A 21,799-nucleotide genomic window follows, 5' to 3' on the forward strand; every position below is an offset into this window, starting at 1 on the left:
TAGATAAATACAATAGAACAAATATACAAATGAAATAAACTGCTTTATGTTTTTCAGGTACAGAGATTGAATAATTAATGTTTATTAACACTGCAGATTCTCCGCTGTTTAACTGAATCATTGTTAAAGCTACAAGAGTGATTTTCTCTTTGTACTTTGTTGTTTTCTAATAATTTAGCAGACACTTTTATCTAAAGCAACTTACAAATAAGGAGCAACCAACGCAAATCTAGCCAGCTATATGCAACTGGTCATAGTTAGGCTAGCACAGTACACGTAGCAAGATTATTTTTTTGATAGATACAGTGGAGCAAAAAAGTATTTAGTCAATCACCAATTGTGCAAGTTCTCCCACTTAAAAAGATGAGAGAAGCCTGTAATTTTCATCATAGGTACACTTCAACTATGGAAGACAATTGTTTTTTTATTTTATTCAGAAAATCACAAAAATCGTCTTTTTTTTAAAGATTTATTTGCAAATTATGGTGGAAAATAAGTATTTGGTCACCTAAAAAAAAAATAGACTCCTGGCTCTCACAGATCTTTAACTTCTTTAAGAGGCTCCTCTGTCCTCCACTCGTTACCTGTATTGATGGAACCTGTTTTAACTCTTTATCAGTTTAAAAGACACCTGTCCACAACCTCAAACTCCAAACTCCACTATGGCCAAGACCAAAGAGCTGTCAAAGGACACCAGAAACAAACTTGTAGACCTGTACCAGGAAAGACTGAATCTCCAATAGGCAAGCAGCTTGATGTGAAGAAATCAAGTGTGGGATCGATTATTAGAAAATGGAAGACATACAACACCACTGATAACCTCCCTCGATCTCGGGCTCCACACAAGATCTCACGACGTGGGGTCAAAATGATCACAAGAACGGTGAACAAAAATCCCAGAACCATATGGGGGGACCTAGTGAATGACCTGCAGAGAGCTGGGACCAAAGTAACAAAGACTACCGTCATCAGTAACACTACACCGGGGACTCAAATCCTGCAGTGCCAGATGTCTCCCCCTGCTTAAGACAGTACATGTCTGGTACAAGTTTGCTAGAGAGCACTTGGATGATCCAGAAGAGGATTGGGAGAATGTTGTATGGTCTGATGAAACCGAAATAGAAAACCAAATAAACTTTTTGGGAAAAACTAAATTTGTCGTGTTTGAAGGAAAAAGAATGCTGAGTTGCACCAGACCTACTGTGAAGCATGGGGGTGGAAACATCATGCTTTGGGGCTGTTTTTCTGCAAAGGGACCATGACGACTGATCCGTGTACTGTAAAGGAAAGAATTAATAGGGCCATGTAACGTGAGATTTTGAGTAAACCTTCCATCAGTAAGGGGATTGAAGATGAAACGTGGCTGGGTCTTTCAGCATGACAATGATCCCAAACACACCGCCCAGGCAACGAAGTAGTGGCTTCGTAAGAATTATTTTAAGGTCCTGGTCTCAAGATCTCAACCCGTAGATAATCTTTGGAGGGAGTTGAAAATTTGTGTTGCCCAGCGACAGCCCAAAAACATCACTGCTCTAGAGGAGATCTGCATGAGGAATCAACACAGTCTCACCCCTACTCGTCAAATGTTGCCGAACGGTCAAGGGACCCTGTCGTCAGCTGTTGACGCACAGGGTACCCCTAAATCGCCATTTTTCGACGTACTGGGTAATCCACTGATTTCAATGAGAAACCTAGGACGTCATAAACAGACGTGTTGGGCATGTGCATGTTATCGTCATGATGGAATTTATTGGGTTATAATTTTTCCATTATGACATGTTGGAGTGTGATTCTCAATTTAATCAGCCAGCACAATTGTATTTACATTTATTTACGCTATGATACACGTTTGAAACAGTAGTCAAACCCCACCCCGCCCTAAACCTACCCATTTGCGTATTATATGATATAAAACACAGGCTGTAACAGACAACAGGCACACTTTATTGAAAAAGTCCAACTATTCCGAGGCCAAACGATTGAATTGTGCGAAGAAAAGACCCAAAAGCAATCACCGTCTCTATCCGCGGCGCGCGGCGCGCGGCCCGCGCCCGTGCGTCACACTGAAGACGCCACAGGTAGACCCCTCGGCGTCACGCGATGGACGAACTGGGAACCCAATTGCTTTCAGTGGGAAACCTTTGGCGTCAACATTAGACGGCAATTCTATCGGTATGAAATCGCGCTGAAGAAGTCTCATTCAGAACACATCGCGATGTTTGGCATCAGATCACGTGTGCCACATGTTGGTGAGTAGTCATACATATTATGTCCTAATATTTGATATAAAGTATTTTCTGCTTGTCGTTATCGATCATGTTCAGTCACTGCATTGTATCTGTCATCATCTCCACTGAGGCTTTGCATTTCTTTGCTTTCTAAATAAACACACCTTGATAATAGGGTAATTTAACACTGTCACGTGACGTGCTATAGACCTTTAAACAGTTGTTAATATTTAATAATAATTACTAGTGTAGTTCCAACGTGGCATTTGTAGTAGAAGCACAATAAAATAAAATAAAACAACACTTGCCATGCGTTTACCACCGTATTGGTAGTTTTAATGTGATATTTGTTGTAAATAAACAGTAGCCACAACAATTACCATGCTTTAAATGCATTTTAATGTAAAATCCAAATATTGTTATTTAAATAGTATACTTTATAATGCTATATATTATATATTATGACTTTTTTCTCTCTTTCTATTTTTTTTTTTTTTACCTGAAAAGACCAAAAGAGCCTCTCGGACTCAGTCAACCCATTCTTGTTTGTGGAGAAGTAACGGAGAAAACCGAAAGCTGCAACAGCAAATATTTGTAATGGTATGTATGAGTTGGTTTGAACCCTTTATCAAACATTTTATTTAGCATTTGTTGTTACTTATTCTTACAAATCCTATAGCTTAATCAGTAAGAACATATTCCCAAAGTCTTAATAATTCACAAGATTTAACAAGTTGTCAAATTCGTATGATTCTCGTACATATAGCTCTGAAAAAAATTAAGAGACCACTTAACATGGATTTCTAAATGTTAAGTGGTCTCTTGATTTTTTTTTCCAGAGCTGTATTTGTATATGAAGAGTTCAGATGCAAAAGCCTCAAAAAGCCACTTCGGTCACATGACATCAGATATTCGATTATTTTTTCTTAATCAGATCAGTTGCAATGTTTATAACGTCCCGTTTGCATGTAAATAATTTATGTGATCACAAAATCAAGTGAGTTATCTACATTTTCAAACAAATTCATATGATATAGCTTGCTATTATATACTTTTAATAATGGGAATGCACACATATCTGTGAACTTACTAAATAAATGTATTTAAAATTTAATTATGCAACGTTTTTTACAGAAATAAATCCTACAGTTATGTATAAACTGACAACATCATCATCATGTCCTGTCCTGGGCACATTGGGCAACATGTGTCCTCCAACATATTCGATCTGTGGCCACGTTTTCACATCTTCTCATGGAACACCGGCATTGAGGTCTTCGTGAAACATCTGTCTCATATCTTCCTTGGTTTTCCCTGTCTCGTGCGTCCTCCTGGTGGTGTCCACTTCATAAGTGTTTTTGGGTGTTGTTGTTTGGGCATACATGGGACATGTCCAGTGAAGTGCACCCTTTGCTCTGTCACAGTGTCTCAAAGTCTTCACGTGGAGTCTGTAGAGTCTTATGATCTCTTTGATATATGCAGAACCAATATTCATAAACTGTTCTTGATGTCTGCCTATGCCTTTATCATCAGGAGTTTTAGTGAAGGACATATCTATTGCCATCCACTAGTTCTAGTCATGCATTGACTTCATGATGCCATAGTCCAATGTATATTTCTGCATTTGTTGTTTGTTTGAACAAATGAAGATAGTGAGAGTTAATACCTTTTGAAATCAATAATTATTCATTAAAACTTTTATTACAATGGTCACTAAAGTACATGTCTACCATAACTACCTCTATCATTATTTCACTATCATTATATCACTACCTTGTTAATGTAACTGTAACATGAATGTACTTTATAGAAGTATTTTCTTACTGAAAATGGTTAACATTTACAATAATCATCAACTATTTTAATTGGCATTTAATTTAGTTACAATAAAAGTGAACAATAATCGCAAATATATAGTATTAAAGTTTAGAATGTAAAATGTTCTTTTTTTGCCTATATATATATATATATATATATATATATATATATATATATATATATATATATATATATATATATATACGGGCACTACATTTGTATTTAAACTGTTTGACATTAAATATTGGAATATGCTTACAAAATTGTGTGCATTCATTGTGCTTTTGTTATATTTGTTTTAATTCCAAGAGTTCAGATTGTAAAGGATGGCTTAAAGAAGTTTATGCTTGTAGACCGTTGCATAGAAAAAGGTTTCTCTTTCAAATATATTTATTATGCATCAGTTTAACCACACAAAGAAGACTTTCGTTTTAAAATGTGAGTTTTATTATTTAATTAGAATAAATAAATATTTAGCAGCCTAAATATTAAATATTTAAGGAATCTACCCCTTCAGTTGAACCGGATGAGATGTGATATAATTTACCATAAATGGACAAGGAAGTGTGACGCCTCTGTTCAGCTGGGTTGTCATTGGCTGTGACTTTATCGCAGAACGCGCTGTGATTGGACTATCTGTTTTAACCATATAAAACGGCGTTTCATTTTACAAAGTATGTTTTGGTGTTATTATTACGTCAGTTATACGTTAAGCTAACTACAAAGTGTCGCTATGTTGTGAGAAATGACTCCTTTACTGAGAACCCAACCCTAACCCTAAGCATTTCAGCACACTTCTATGAACTACAGCGCCATGTTTCCCATTGCATTGATACAATGACAGATATATGGGTAATGTAGTTTAAAAGGTTTCATAATGAAACAATAAATGTTAAGTAAATTACATATTTAATGGACAACTGGATATTAAAATATGTTCATTGTGTAAACCTTTATGACATATATGAGGGCCAAGCTGAAATTGTATATTTTACTGTGAGCACTTTTAAACAGGGACGTGCACAGGGGGGTTGCTCAGGTTGCCCGGGCAACTGCCCATATGCCCTTCTCGACTCACGTTGCCCTTCCGAGGTGGAAAAAAATAAATAAAAAAATCGTACAATGGATGCAGAATTTCATGTAGGCCTAGATACAAAAAAAAAAAATCGCAAAGCCTCGTTCACTTCCATATTCGGGTACACGTCCGAAAGTGAAAGTCAAGCAATTGCTTGGGGCACCGAGCTGGCCTGGGGCCTCAAGACAGCGACAGGTTAAGAATAAAATGCAACGACAAACTGCTTGAGCGCCCCTTTGATAGTCAATGCAGTAAAGTGCATTGACACTGTTATCGGAATCCCCCTCAAGGGGGCCCTCTCAGTCGTCGCTGACAACAGCCACCCAACCACGCAATCTCTGCTGCCGGCAAATACAAAACCTCCTCGGCGATCATTAAGCGGAATTATGCTTTAGGAAGCCAGAAAAGAAAAAAGAGAAAAAACAAGATAGTGGTAAGTGATAAATTACACTATATAAAATAGCTTTATTTGTACAAAAATTGTGTAATTTTGCAGCAGGTAGGCTAGCAAAAATATGTTTATGTTAGCTAACGTTACCTGCCTGGCAAATGCTGCTTGTAACGAACAGTTAGTGCAACTTTTTTTTCTCGAACGGACGGAATATGGTTACTTACTGTAATATGTTTTTTTTAACGGGATAAGGAAGAAGCAGATCTGTTCCAGAATAACTGTTTATCGTATTTAATGATATAAAATTGCTATAGCTTTGTAATAGGTTTTGATGAAAGTGGCATAGCATGCGCATGCTATACTAACTATTTTTATGCTATTCATAAATAACCTGGAATAGTTAATATAGTATTAACTATTATTATAAACATTATTTAACCAGAAAGAGGCAGAGGAACATGATTTTTTTCATAGCTTATCTTAATGTGCTAGTGTCGGGATATTTGGTGAACAGTTTATGCAAATATGACATTATTTTTATAAGTTACCAATGGATCTTGAACAGTTACTTTATTCGGTGTGGCAATTTTTACACTGTTGCATTTTGAAGTACAGTATCAGGACAACCCACATGTTTTACTGGTACTGTTTATTAACTATTTAACAGGTATTATAGTCATCTGTTGCAACTTCATAATAACCATCCAGATAATGTTTATAGACAGTTTACAAACCAACTAGTAACCCTTAACAAAGTGTTAGGAATATTTGGTCTGTCTATCTATGTAATGTTTATAGATGTTTTAAAAATGGTTTCTTAAAGTTTTACAAACATTTTTTAATCATTACCCGTTTATCTGTAGAAAGTTAGCCATGTCTGTTTTGCTTGGGGCCCCCAAAATCCTCCTGACCGCCCTGGCTGAGCCTGCATGAGCGGCACTAGAAGGAGATTGTCGCCGTTGTCGGGTGAGACTTAACGTTGTCGGAAAGGTATAACAAATGGACGATCATAAACTGTTGATGGCAGTTAAATTAATATTGTCTTTTTTTATTAGACTATTGATATTGACTGGTTTGAGTTCTTTATTGGTATAGGCAAGGGCCTCAAACGCACCAAAATGCAGGAAATCACATCTACGAAATAAAAAAAATTCTTGGGGGAGAAACCCCCAGACCCCCCTGCAAAAAAATAGCCCCACCTATAATATTTTTCCTGAGCAGAACATAAATACCACTAGGGGGCATTGAAATAATAATGATAATGGCAATAACAATAATATGTAATTGGGCAGATCATGAGGGGTGGGGGTGGGGTGGGTGGTTTCGGTGGGGGGGGGGGTGTTCCCTTTTTTAGGTCAGAGCAACTGCCCCTCAAAAATCCTGTGCACGTCCCTGCTTTTAAATAAACCTTTATGGCAGCTTTCCATATATGTCTGAAAACTGTGGCCAACATTATTTAGTAAACATTGCATATGCCAATTTTCTCTGTGATACGCTAACCAGACTTTGAGTTAAAGCCATTTGAAATATGCTTTTTTTTTTGCTCTTCCAGGGGCCACTACTGGGTCCCTGGAGGTGTAAGGGCAGTACCACATACACAGATCTATTCTCCTCATCACGGACAACAAACTTTGAGTCACATTTAAATATCAGAGTATTTTGTCTTTTCTATTCTAACGTCATGCTTGTGTACAGGTTTTGATATTGTAAGACCATCTGATGAAATACAGAAATATTTGAAAGAAATGTTTTAAAATAATAATTATTAAGTTTTCTTTTCTTTTATGGATAAACACTAATAAATATAATGGATGAACCTGCAACAACTTGCCATTATCCACTTTCCAGAGTAAACAAAAACTATTTATATTATTTACACTTCATTATTACTATTAAATATAGGACAATGCACCATTAAGTAAAATAACAAGAGACATTGTCACAATTTCATCTACACCCTCTTCACGTACCTGGCATCGAAAATGTGCATGCTTTAATTCTTATTGCAGTAGTAGATGTACCAGAATGATCAACATGGATCATCTTCAGTTAAGCTTGAAGTGTTTGTAATCCTTCCCTTTATTTCACTGAAAACTGACATACTTGTCACAGCATGCAAGTATATACAACTTTTTGGAGCATTGTACCAAATATAATATAACCAGATAAAAAATGTTTACTTCTCAAGTAAAATATTCTTGGTAATTAATAAGATAACCTAAATAAACTGGTTGAATGTGCATTTACTGTACCAAACACCATACACAATACTCACCATACTTTATCACTCAACACTTTATTGGAGGATACAGTATACAGTTAATAAAGTAGAATAAAGTCAAATAAGATTCAAGATAAATAAAAATGGGTTTTAAAAAACACATTAACATCATATTAATCCATTCACAGCTGCTGAAGCCACACAAATGAGTGCCACATAATCCCATCCAGTCAACTATGATACAGAAAACAGATTTGATATAGTGTTGGAAAATAATGATTCATTATTACAACTAGACTGGTTTCTGTCTCTTCCCTCTATCATGTTCATGTTCTTCTTCTTCTAAACAGTTCGCCCACTTGTACCCTACAGTATAATCAATGTACAGATGATGTGATCACTGATGTTGTGTAGCCTTTTCTCAACCAGAGGAAGAAGTCGTATAATCCGGCGTTCTCCAGTCCTGGTCTAAAAGTAAAACAACAAACACAATTCATATTAAGTTTAATGTACAGTCAGGTTAACCTATGTTCTTCAGTAAACTCTCCACCTCAAAATGGGCAGAAATGCCAATTCCTGATTTAAATTTACAAAGCAGCAGTCAGTACATAAAATAATATACACATTGAAGCATTATGTATAATATTTAAGCCCATAATATTAGCCAAGTACTGAACAAAAACTAATTTACCCATATCAACAGCAACCTTTTAAACAGTAGATCTTTTAAAAGATCTTTTAGAAAGGCATGGTCTCTTCTGAGCCTTTGTCAGTGATGCTAGATTTCTTTAGTTACTTGTTTCAAGAGCATCACTTGTGATAGCCTTTACAATATAAAATTGTTCAAATACTGCAATACAACTTTCATTGACAGAATTAAGAAATAGGTACCCAGGCACCAGACTTACCATGCTTATGAAGCACCCATGGCCATGTATAGTTCTCAGAGTTTTTGCCTCTTGTATTCCTCCTTGGCAGCACATCTTTTTCCTGTAGAATTTGTGCCTTCTCTTGCTATCCATCTTAAAACACAAATGCAATGTGTTTAGTCTGTGGAGTATAAGGCCTTGTTTCAAGCCAAAGAACTAACCAGATATTACACATAATTCAAAGAACATTTACTATTTGATTCCTAATATGTCCCAACTCATTATCTTCTAAAGCTACCCAGAACCATCCATGGTCTACAAAACAATGGAGAAATACATGGAGTTTATAACAACTAAATGCTTTTTCCCACACTTGTCTGCTTTTATCTAAGAGATAACAGACGGTGCAGTTTTTAAGAACTGAAGGCCAAAAGTGTAATAATAATTGTATCAAAAAGGGAAAACAAATATTTACCATTTTAAATAAATCCAAGATACAGAACCTCATTTGCTTATTTTAGGAGTTATTAAAAGATTTAGACATGAATAATGGTACATATTTTATCAGAGTAGAAAGAATGATCACTGTTGAAATGAATAGTCCTTTGAGAGATCAACATCAAATTTTGTACTACATATTACAGCATTGCTTCAATACAAGACATACCAATGGACTTGCGCACTTTTCTGTCTTCTTCGGGCACAAGATGTCCATCTTCCTTCCTCACCCTAAACAAATGACTTATTTTCTTAGCTTGCTTCGATATAAGGTCTGGTCTTTCTTCTCTTCTGTAAAACAAGAAAGTCTCACTTACTCTGTGCAAATACTATTGTTTTTAAAACATATAAATTAAGACAGTTACAATAAAGTTAATTTATCATAAGATTAAGGTGAGCATTCGATGAGTATATATATTAAAACTGTATATACTTTAGTATATATACTGATACTGATAATATTCAACTTTACCTGTGAAGGGCTGATTACGGCAAGATTCGCTGAGAATCACTAGAAGCTCTTGTGAGGGTTGACTCTTAAAAGAGCTGTTGAGTTTGATATTGTAGAGATCTTTTAAACAAAAATAAATAAATAAAAGTAATCTGCAAGTAATCCTGCAAGACAGAAAGAAAGAGGAAATTGTATTACATTGCATGCAAGTTGTGAGTTCATACATAACTGTTTCTTGCTGTAAAAAAACGTTGCATAATTAAATGTTAAATACATTTATTTAGTAAGTTCACAGATATGTGTGCATTCCCATTATTAAAAGTATATAATAGCAAGCTATATCATATGAATTTGTTTGAAAATGTAGATAACTCACTTGATTTTGTGATCACATAAATTATTTACATGCAAACGGGACGTTATAAACATTGCAACTGATCTGATTAAGAAAAAATAATCGAATATCTGATGTCATGTGACCGAAGTGGCTTTTTGAGGCTTTTGCATCTGAACTCTTCATATACAAATACAGCTCTGGAAAAAAAAATCAAGAGACCACTTAACATTTAGAAATCCATGTTAAGTGGTCTCTTAATTTTTTTCAGAGCTATATGTACGAGAATCATACGAATTTGACAACTTGTTAAATCTTGTGAATTATTAAGACTTTGGGAATATGTTCTTACTGATTAAGCTATAGGATTTGTAAGAATAAGTAACAACAAATGCTAAATAAAATGTTTGATAAAGGGTTCAAACCAACTCATACATACCATTACAAATATTTGCTGTTGCAGCTTTCGGTTTTCTCCGTTACTTCTCCACAAACAAGAATGGGTTGACTGAGTCCGAGAGGCCCTTTTGGTCTTTTCAGGTAAAAAAAAAAAAAAAGAAAGAGAGAAAAAAGTCATAATATATAATATATAGCATTATAAAGTATACTATTTAAATAACAATATTTGGATTTTACATTAAAATGCATTTAAAGCATGGTAATTGTTGTGGCTACTGTTTATTTACAACAAATATTACATTAAAACTACCAATACTGTGGTAAACGCATGGCAAGTGTTGTTTTTTTTTTTTTTATTGTGCTTCTACTACAAATGCCACGTTGGAACTACACTAGTAATTATTATTAAATATTAACAAATGTTTAAAGGTCTATAGCACGTCACGTGACAGTGTTAAATTACCCTATTAGCAAGGTGTGTTTATTTAGAAAGCAAAGAAATGCAAAGCCTCAGTGGAGATGATGACAGATACAATGCAGTGACTGAACATGATCAATAACGACAAGCAGAAAATACTTTATATCAAATATTAGGACATAATATGTATGACTACTCACCAACATGTGGCACACGTGATCTGATGCCAAACATCGCGATGTGTTCTGAATGAGACTTCTTCAGCGCGATTTCATACCGATAGAATTGCCGTCTAATGTTGACGCCAAAGGTTTCCCACTGAAAGCAATTGGGTTCCCAGTTCGTCCATCGCGTGACGCCGAGGGGTGTACCTGTGGCGTCTTCAGTGTGACGCACGGGCGCGGGCCGCGCGCCGCGCGCCGCGGATAGAGACGGTGATTGCTTTTGGGTCTTTTCTTCGCACAATTCAATCGTTTGGCCTCGGAATAGTTGGACTTTTTCAATAAAGTGTGCCTGTTGTCTGTTACAGTCTGTGTTTTATATCATATAATACGCAAATGGGTAGGTTTAGGGCGGGGTGGGGTTTGACTACTGTTTCAAACGTGTATCATAGCGTAAATAAATGTAAATACAATTGTGCTGGCTGATTAAATTGAGAATCACACTCCAACATGTCATAATGGAAAAATTATAACCCAATAAATTCCATCATAACGATAACATTCACATGCCCAACACGTCTGTTTATGACGTCCTAGGTTTCTCATTGAAATCAGTGGATTACCCAGTACGGCGAAAAATGGCGATTTAGGGGTACCCTGTGCGTCAACAGCTGACGACAGGGTCCCTTGACCGTTCGGCAACATTTGACGAGTAGGGGTGAGACTGTGTTGGAGGAATGGGCCAAACTACCAGCAACAGTGTGTAAAAACCTTGTGTAAAAACATACAGAAAACGTTTGACTTCTGTCATTGCCAACAAAGGGTATATGACAAAGTATTGAGATTAACTTTTTTTATAGACCAAATACTTATTTTCCACCATAATTTGCAAATAAATTATTTAAAAATCATGTGATTCACTGGATTTTTTCTCATTCTGTCTTATATTTGAAGTGTAACTACAGGGAGTGCAGAATTATTAGGCAAATGAGTATTTTGACCACATCATCCTCGTTATGCATGTTGTCTTACTCCAAGCTGTATAGGCTGGAAAGCCTACCACCAATTAAGCATATTAGGTGATGTGCATCTCTATAATGAGAAGGGGTGTGGTCTAATGACATCAACACCCTATATCAGGTGTGCATAATTATTAGGCAACTTCCTTTCCTTTGGCAAAATGGGTCAAAAGAAGGACTTGACAGGCTCAGAAAAGTCAAAAATAGTGAGATATATTGCAGAGGGATGCAGCAGTCTTAAAATAGCCAAGCTTCTGAAGCGTTATCATCGAACAATCAAGCGTTTCATTCAAAATAGTCAACAGGGTCGCAAGAAGCGTGTGGAAAAACCAAGGCGCAAAATAACTGCCCGTGAACTGAGAAAAGTCAAGCGTGCAGCTGCCAAGATGCCACTTGCCACCAGTTTGGCCATATTTCAGAGCTGCAACATCACTGGAGTGCCCAAAAGCACAAGGTGTGCAATACTCAGAGACATGGCCAAGGTAAGAAAGGCAGAAAGTCGACCAACACTGAACAAGACACACAAGCTGAAACGTCAAGACTGGGCCAAGAAATATCTCAAGACTGATTTTTCTAAGGTTTTATGGACTGATGAAATGAGAGTGAGTCTTGATGGGCCAGATGGATGGGCCCGTGGCTGGATTGGTAAAGGGCAGAGAGCTCCAGTCCGACTCAGACGCCAGCAAGGTGGAGGTGGAGTACTGGTTTGGGCTGGTATCATCAAAGATGAGCTTGTGGGGCCTTTTCGGGTTGAGGATGGAGTCAAGCTCAACTCCCAGTCCTACTGCCAGTTTCTGGAAGACACCTTCTTCAAGCAGTGGTACAGGAAGAAGTCTGCATCCTTCAAGAAAAACATGATTTTCATGCAGGACAATGCTCCATCACACGCGTCCAAGTACTCCACAGCGTGGCTGGCAAGAAAGGGTATAAAAGAAGAAAATCTAATGATATGGCCTCCTTGTTCACCTGATCTGAACCCCATTGAGAACCTGTGGTCCATCATCAAATGTGCGATTTACAAGGAGGGAAAACAGTACACCTCTCTGAAGAGTGTCTGGGAGGCTGTGGTTGCTGCTGCACGCAATGTTGATGGTGAACAGATCAAAACACTGACAGAACCCATGGATGGCAGGCTTTTGAGTGTCCTTGCAAAGAAAGGTGGCTATATTGGTCACTGATTTGTTTTTGTTTGGTTTTTGAATGTCAGAAATGTATATTTGTGAATGTTGAGATGTTATATTGGTTTCACTGGTAAAAATAAATAATTGAAATGGGTATAAATTAGTTTTTTGTTAAGTTGCCTAATAATTATGCACAGTAATAGTCACCTGCACACACAGATATCCCCCTAAAATAGCTAAAACTAAAAACTAAAACTTCCAAAAATATTCAGCTTTGATATTAATGAGTTTTTTGTGTTCATTGAGAACATGGTTGTTGTTCAATAATAAAATTAATCCTCAAAAATACAACTTGCCTAATAAATCTGCACTCCCTGTATGATGAAAATGACAGGCCTCTTAAGTGGGAGAAATTGCACAATTGGATGTTGACTAAATACTTTTTGATATTTGACTTTTTGAGTTAATATTAATGGGTCAAGCGTTAATGAATATTAATGATTAATGATAAATGATTAACAATACTGACACTTAATAATCCTGCTGCTGTCACTTTAAGACCGAATGCATGGATCCAATATAATGATACACATCTGTTTTTATCGCAATTGTTAACATTCTCATAAGCCATAAGCGACTGTGTTCAGGATACTCACAGAGACGGCATTTTGATATTATTTTGTGTATGTGTCCGTTCAAGCACAAACAGAGAACTGAATTTTGTGATCACGCATTCTTTCGCATCTTGGAAAGAATTGTTGGGGAAGCCCTGTAATTATTATTATTGCTTGTTGTCATCTGTTGACGTTGTACACGCAGAATGTGGCGGTTGTTCGGTGTTGTATTTGTCCCGCCCCTCCTCCATTGTAATTGGTCGGCTGGGTGATAAGTGACAGAGATGAGCGCTGCGTTTCCCTTAAAGTTGAACATTCTTCAACTCTCGCGATCGGTAAAAAGTGGTTGAAATAGACGCACAGCGCCTCCATAGGCTCATGTCGTTCTGTGCGCTGTGCTCCCATTGAAAACAATTGTACAAGCCAGCCGTGTGAACAAAAAAAACTTTTAAAAAGAAACTAAGTTAAACCAACAAATATGTGTTTGAGTCTTTAATCATTTCTGTGCATTGTGTTCATCTAATGCCACATCCACAATAATATTGATGGGGGGGGGGGTACAGGAGTTGGCTTGTGGGGGACAATATGTAAAATCTCATCTAGGGCACCAACAGAGCCTGGGTCGGTCCTGATTAATCGTGCAATATTTGTGTCTCATTAACAGAAACGCAGTCTCCAAGATAAACATCATCTGTGTCATTTCAGATATGTAAAAGCAGCTTTATCAACATCAACATTTCTGTTATTGCATCTATTAAAGTAATGGTTTCTGTTCAGATTTTCCACCAAAATCTCAGCTCATCCCAGTTAATTTACCTGAAGTGGTTTGCTCTGATGATCAGTTCTGACTGAGAAGACACACATTGATGCAGAACCTGATTTCACCAGATGATTTCATATCTTTGTTGATCCTGGAACAACATTCCAATCAACCAATCAGATTTGAGGGATAAGATTACAGTTTATGTCAAGCATAGGTGCTTCTACATCAGTGTGATTCACCTATCATTTCACTCTGATTTTAAGGATAACTTATGGGTAGGGTTAGGTTTAGGGGTGGAGATTTTTGGACAGGAAATGTTGTTCAAGGATTGTTCAAATATGTTGACCTAGAAATGCGTCTAACTCTGCAAAATCAGGACGTGCCGCACTGATAAAGAAGCATGTCCACTGGCTGCAAACTGCATATATTATGGCATCTCACAAGAGTAGAATACTCTTCTGTGTAAATGTATATGTATATGTATGTTTTTGTGTTGAACTTGGATCGCTTTTTTAGGCTATTGAGTGAATACAACAGAAATCCCTTTCATGTCCATAAAAAAACAAACTAATCTGAAGTGAAACGCCATCCACCCTCAAAATTAATATGATTGGTTTTTCGAGCAACATGGATGACAATTGAACATGAAAGACGATTTCCAGGGCCATCATCATCATCATCATGAGCTGAACTGTACTCTTCTTATAAGGAGCGGCACATGTGCTGAGTCTGAGCTGTGCTGACGTGATGGGGCCAGTCACGCAGCGCTACAACTCCTCCCAACATATACCGGCCAAAAGACACTGGAATCAGGGACTCCAGACGGCTAAATATAGCCTAAGCGCTCACTGCCTGTGCTTGTGTGTGTGAGTTTGTGTGTGTGTGCTGTAATATTGCAAGCAATATATTTTGTGTGATTAGGGGAAGGATACTTTTTTGTTGCATTGATGTAGTTATTCAAGCTTATCCCCTATATAGTGCACTGTCTGATCGCTCCCTATCTCCTATTTAGTGCACTGTCTGATATTTCCCAATCCCCTATATAGTGCACTGTCTGATCGCTCCCTATCCCCTATTTAGTGCACTGTCTGATAGTTCCCTATCCACTTTATATTGTTCTCTATCCCCTATATAGTGCACAGTCTGATAGTTCCCTATCCACTTTAAAGTGCACTGTCTGATCACTCCCTATCCCCTATATAGTGCACTGTCTGATCGCTCTCTATCCCCTATATAGTGCACTGTCTGATCGCTCTCTATCCCCTATATAGTGCACTGTCTGATCATTCTATATCCCCTATATAGTGCACTGTCTGAATTGCTCCCTATCCCCTATATAGTGCACTGTCTGATCGCTCTCTATCCCCTATATAGTTCAGTTTGATTGCTCCCTATTTCCTATATAGTGCACTGTTTGATCATTCCCTATCCCCTATATAGTTCAGTCTGATCGCTCCCTATCCCATATATAGTGTATTGTTTAATCGTTCCCTATCCCCTTTAGAGTGCACTGTTTGATCATTCCCTATCCCCTATAGTTCAGTCTAAATCGTTCCCTATCCTCTATATAGTACACTGTTTGATCATTCTCTATTCCCTATATAGTGCACTGTCTGATTGTTCTCTATCCCCTATATAGTGCACTGTCTGATCATTCCCTATCCCCTATATAGTGCACTGTCTGATCATTCTCTATCCCCTATATAGTGCACTGTCTGATCATTCCCTATCCCCTATATAGTGCACTGTCTGATCGTTCTCTATCCCCTATATAGGGCACTGTCTGATCATTCCCTATCCCCTATATAGGGCACTGTCTGATCACTCCCTATCTCCTATATAGTGCACTGTCTGATCGCTCTCTATCCCCTATATAGTGCACTGTCTGATCGTTCTCTATCCCCTATATAGTGCACTGTCTGAATCGCTCCCTATCCCCTATATAGTGCACTGTCTAATTGTTCTCTGTCCCCTATATAGTGCACTGTCTAAATGTTCCCTATCCACTATATAGTGCACTGTCTGATCGTTCTCTATCCCCTATATAGTGCACTGTCTGATCGTTCCCTATCCCCATATAGTGCACTGTCTGATCGTTCTCTATCCCCTATATAGCGCACTGTCTGATCGATCTCTGTCCCCTATATAGTGCACTGTCTGATCTTTCTCTGTCCCCTATATAGTGCACTGTCTGATCGTTCTCTGTCCCCTATATAGTGCACTGTCTGATCGTTCTCTATCCCCTATTGTGCACTGTCTGATCGTTCCCTATCCCCTATATAGTGCACTGTCTGATCGTTCTCTATCCCCTATATAGTGCACTGTCTGATCGTTCTCTATCCCCTATATAGTGCACTGTCTGATCGTTCCCTATCCCCTATATAGTGCTCTGTCTGATCGTTCCCTATCCCCTATATAGTGCTCTGTCTGATCGTTCTATATCCCCTATATAGTGCACTGTCTGATCGTTCTCTATCCCCTATATAGTGTTCTCTGTCCCCTATATAGTGCACTGTCTGATCGTTCCCTATCCCCTATATAGTGCTCTGTCTGATCGTTCTCTATCCCCCATATAGTGCACTGTCTGATTGTTCTCTATCCCCTATATAGTGCACTGTCTGAATTGTTCCCTATCCCCTATATAGTGAACTGTCTGAATTGTTCCCTATCCCCTATATAGTGCACTGTCTGATTGTTCTCTATCCACTATATAGTGCACTGTCTGATCGTTCTCTATCCCCTATATAGTGCACTGTCTGATTGTTCCCTATCCCCTATATAGTGCACTGTCTGATCGTTCTCTATATAGTGCACTGTCTGATTGTTCCCTATCCCCTATATAGTGCACTGTCTGATCGTTCTCTATATAGTGCACTGTCTGATCGTTCTCTATCCCCTATATAGTGCACTGTCTGATCGTTCTCTGTCCCCTATATAGTGCACTGTCTGATCGCTCCCTGTCCCCTATATAGTGCTCTGTCTGATCGTTCTCTGTCCCTTATATAGTGCACTGTCTAAATGTTCCCTATCCACTATATAGTGCACTGTCTGATCGTTCTCTATCCCCTATATAGTGCACTGTCTGATCGCTCCCTATCCCTAATATAGTGCACTGTCTGATCGTTCTCTATCCCCTATATAGTGCACTGTCTGATCGTTCTCTATCCCCTATATAGTGCACTGTCTGATCGTTCCCTATCCCCTATATAGTGCTCTGTCTGATCGTTCTCTATCCCCTATATAGTGCTCTGTCTGATCGTTCTCTATCCCCTATATAGTGCACTGTCTGATCGTTCTCTATCCCCTATATAGTGCACTGTCTGATCGTTCTCTGTCCCCTATATAGTGCACTGTCTGATCGTTCCCTATCCCCTATATAGTGCTCTGTCTGATCGTTCTCTATCCCCTATATAGTGCACTGTCTGATTGTTCTCTATCCCCTATATAGTGCACTGTCTGAATTGTTCCCTATCCCCTATATAGTGCACTGTCTGAATTGTTCCCTATCCCCTATATAGTGCACTGTCTGATTGTTCTCTATTCACTATATAGTGCACTGTCTGATCGTTCTCTATCCCCAATATAGTGCACTGTCTGATCTTTCTTTATCCCCTATATAATGGACTGTCTGATTGTTCTCTATCCCCTATATAGTGCACTGTCTGATTGTTCCCTATCCCCTATATAGTGCACTGTCTGATCGTTCTCTATATCGTGCACTGTCTGATCGTTCTCTATCCCCTATATAGTGCACTGTCTGATCGTTCTCTGTCCCCTATATAGTGCACTGTCTGATCGCTCCCTGTCCCCTATATAGTGCACTGTCTGATCGTTCTCTATCCCCTATAAAGTGCACTGTCTGATCGCTCCCTATCCCCTATATAGTGCACTGTCTGATCGTTCTCTGTCCCCTATATAGGGCACTGTCTGATCGTTCTCTGTCCCCTATATAGTGCACTGTCTGATCGTTCTCTGTCCCTTATATAGTGCACTGTCTGATCGTTCTCTGTTCCCTATATAGTGCACGGTCTGATCGTTCTCTGTCCCCTATATAGTGCACTGTCTGATCGCTCCCTATCCCCTATATAGTGCACTGTCTGATCGTTCTCTGTCCCCTATATAGTGCACTGTCTGATCGTTCTCTATCCCCTATATAGTGCACTGTCTGATCGCTCCCTATCCCCTATATAGTGCACTGTCTGATCGTTCTCTGTCCCCTATATAGTGCACTGTCTGATCGTTCTCTGTCCCCTATATAGTGCACTGTCTGATCTTTCTCTGTCCCCTATTGTGCACTGTCTGATCATTCCCTATCCCCTATATAGTGCACTGTCTGATCGTTCTCTATCCCCTATATAGTGCACTGTCTGATCGTTCTCTATCTCCTATATAGTGCACTGTTTGATCGTTCTCTATCCCCTATATAGTGCACTGTCTGATCGTTCCCTATCCCCTATATAGTGCTCTGTCTGATCGTTCCCTATCCCCTATATAGTGCTCTGTCTGATCGTTCTCTATCCCCTATATAGTGCACTGTCTGATCGTTCTCTATCCCCTATACAGTGCACTGTCTGATCGTTCCCTATCCCCTATATAGTGCTCTGTCTGATCGTTCTCTATCCCCTATATAGTGCACTGTCTGATTGTTCTCTATCCCCTATATAGTGCACTGTCTGAATTGTTCCCTATCCCCTATATAGTGCACTGTCTGAATTGTTCCCTATATAGTGCACTGTCTGATAGTTCTCTATTCACTATATAGTGCACTGTCTGATCGTTCTCTATCCTCTATATAGTGCACTGTCTGATCTTTCTTTATCCCCTATATAATGGACTGTCTGATTGTTCTCTATCCCCTATATAGTGCACTGTCTGATTGTTCCCTATCCCCTATATAGTGCACTGTCTGATCGTTCTCTATATCGTGCACTGTCTGATCGTTCTCTATCCCCTATATAGTGCACTGTCTGATCGTTCTCTTTCCCCTATATAGTGCACTGTCTGATCGCTCCCTGTCCCCTATATAGTGCACTGTCTGATCGTTCTCTATCCCCTATAAAGTGCACTGTCTGATCGCTCCCTATCCCCTATATAGTGCACTGTCTGATCGTTCTCTGTCCCCTATATAGGGCACTGTCTGATCGTTCTCTGTCCCCTATATAGTGCACTGTCTGATCGTTCTCTGTCCCTTATATAGTGCACTGTCTGATCGTTCTCTATCCCCTATATAGTGCACTGTCTGATCGTTCTCTGTCCCCTATATAGTGCACTGTCTGATCGCTCCCTATCCCCTATATAGTGCACTGTCTGATCGTTCTCTGTCCCCTATATAGTGCACTGTCTGATCGTTCTCTATCCCTTATATAGTGCACTGTCTGATCGCTCCCTATCCCCTATATAGTGCACTGTCTGATCGTTCTCTGTCCCCTATATAGGGCACTGTCTGATCGTTCTCTGTCCCCTATATAGTGCACTGTCTGATCGTTCTCTGTCCCCTATATAGTGCACTGTCTGATCGTTCTCTGTCCCCTATATAGTGCACTGTCTGATCTTTCTCTGTCCCCTATTGTGCACTGTCTGATCGTTCCCTATCCCCTATATAGTGCACTGTCTGATCGTTCTCTATCCCCTATATAGTGCACTGTCTGATCGTTCTCTATCTCCTATATAGTGCACTGTCTGATCGTTCTCTATCCCCTATATAGTGCACTGTCTGATCGTTCCCTATCCCCTATATAGTGCTCTGTCTGATCGTTCTCTATCCCCTATATAGTGCACTGTCTGATCGTTCTCTATCCCCTATACAGTGCACTGTCTGATCGTTCTGTCCCCTATATAGTGCACTGTCTGATCGTTCCCTATCCCCTATATAGTGCACTGTCTGATTGTTCTCTATCCCCTTTATAGTGCACTGTCTGATTGTTCTCTATCCCCTATATAGTGCACTGTCTGATCGTTCCCTATCCCCTATATAGTGCACTGTCTGATCGTTCCCTATCCCCTATATAGTGCACTGTCTGATTGTTCTCTATCCCCTATATAGTGCACCAGCTGATCGTTCTCTATCCCCTATATAGTGCACAGTCTAAATCGTTCCCTATCCCCTATATAGTGCACTGTCTGATTGTTCTCTATCCCCTATATAGTGCACTGTCTGAATCGTTCCCTATCCCCTATATAGTGCACTGTCTGATTGTTCTCTATCCCCTATATATTTCAGTCTAATCGTTCCCTATCCCCTATATAGTGCACTGTCTGTTCGTTCCCTATCCCCTATATAGTTCAGTCTAATCGTTCCCTATCCCCTATATAGTTCAGTCTAATCGTTCCCTATCCCCTATATAATAATAATAATAATAATAATAGATTTTATTTATAATGCACTTTTCATTCCGAAGAATCTCAAAGTGCAACAAAGGGGGGGGGGGGGGGGGGGGAATAACAACAAAAAAATGAATAACAAGTAAAAATATAGAATACTACAAACAATCAACCAACACAGAAAACAGAACAGAAACAGAGCTGATGGTGAACAGAAACAGAGCTGATGGTGAACAGAAACAGAGCTGATGGTGAACAGAAACAGAGCTGATGGTGAACAGAAAACAGCTGATGGTGGAAGTCTCTGTTAGCTCCGCAGCACACTGTGGTCCACTCCATGTTTCAGATTTCTCCCAGCGGCAGTGTCCCGATGACATCGCTGAGGCACGACAGCTGAAGACCAGATGATGGGTCTTCTTCATGATGATTCAAACGATGGGGATCGCTGCATATATATATATATATATGCATATATATATATATATATATATATGCTGCTATATAGTTCAGTCTAATCGTTCCCTATCCCGTATATAGAGCACTGTCTGATTGTTCCCTATCCCCTATATAGTTCAGTCTAATCGTTCCCTATCCCCTATATAGTGCACTGTCTGTTCGTTCCCTATCCCCTATATAGTTCAGTGTAATTGTACCCTATCCCCTATATAGTTCAGTCTGATCGTTCCCTATCCCGTATATAGTGCACTGTCTGATCGTTCCCTATCCCCTATATAGTTCAGTCTAATCGTTTCCTATCCCCTATATAGTGCACTGTGTCATGAAGAAAATAGTAAATGTGTGAACAAGTGAACGATTTCAGCCGCAGCTTCAGTGTCTGTTTATAGTGTTTGGGGCGGGGCTTCAGATTATAGAGAGCATTTTTTTTTTTTTTTTTTTTTATTGACATACAGACATACAAACCACAATAGTGCAGTAATTGACAATCGAGTAATTAAATAATTCTAGAAGTGAAATAAAAGTGTGTTAATGTATAAGGTGTGTGTGGGTGAGTGTAGGTGTGGGTGTGTGTATTCATAAGCAGAATTACCCATTTACTATTTATTATATTATCACTACCATCACTTCTCATCATCATAC

The 21,799-nt window shown here is 38.8% G+C and overlaps 1 protein-coding gene and 2 long non-coding RNA genes across 4 annotated transcripts in view; 1 reads left to right on the top strand and 2 right to left on the bottom strand.

The window, feature by feature from the left end:
* Positions 1-21,799, bottom strand: part of cpne8 (copine VIII) — a 117,389-nt gene that overhangs the window by 76,599 nt on the left and 18,991 nt on the right. The gene's annotated exons all lie outside the window — the stretch shown is intronic.
* LOC137065372 (uncharacterized) lies at positions 1,646-4,073 on the top strand. The gene is made up of 3 exons (XR_010901631.1): positions 1,646-2,249; positions 2,736-2,828; positions 3,363-4,073. It is a non-coding gene; the product is annotated as an uncharacterized lncRNA (long non-coding RNA).
* Positions 7,820-10,514, bottom strand: LOC137065456 (uncharacterized). Its single transcript, XR_010901646.1, has 5 exons — positions 10,325-10,514; positions 9,573-9,715; positions 9,270-9,391; positions 8,642-8,755; positions 7,820-8,201 (listed from the first exon to the last, which is right to left on the bottom strand). It is a non-coding gene; the product is annotated as an uncharacterized lncRNA (long non-coding RNA).

This window comes from Pseudorasbora parva, chromosome 25 (assembly GCF_024679245.1).
Source record: "Pseudorasbora parva isolate DD20220531a chromosome 25, ASM2467924v1, whole genome shotgun sequence".
NCBI classification, from domain to species: domain Eukaryota; kingdom Metazoa; phylum Chordata; class Actinopteri; order Cypriniformes; family Gobionidae; genus Pseudorasbora; species Pseudorasbora parva.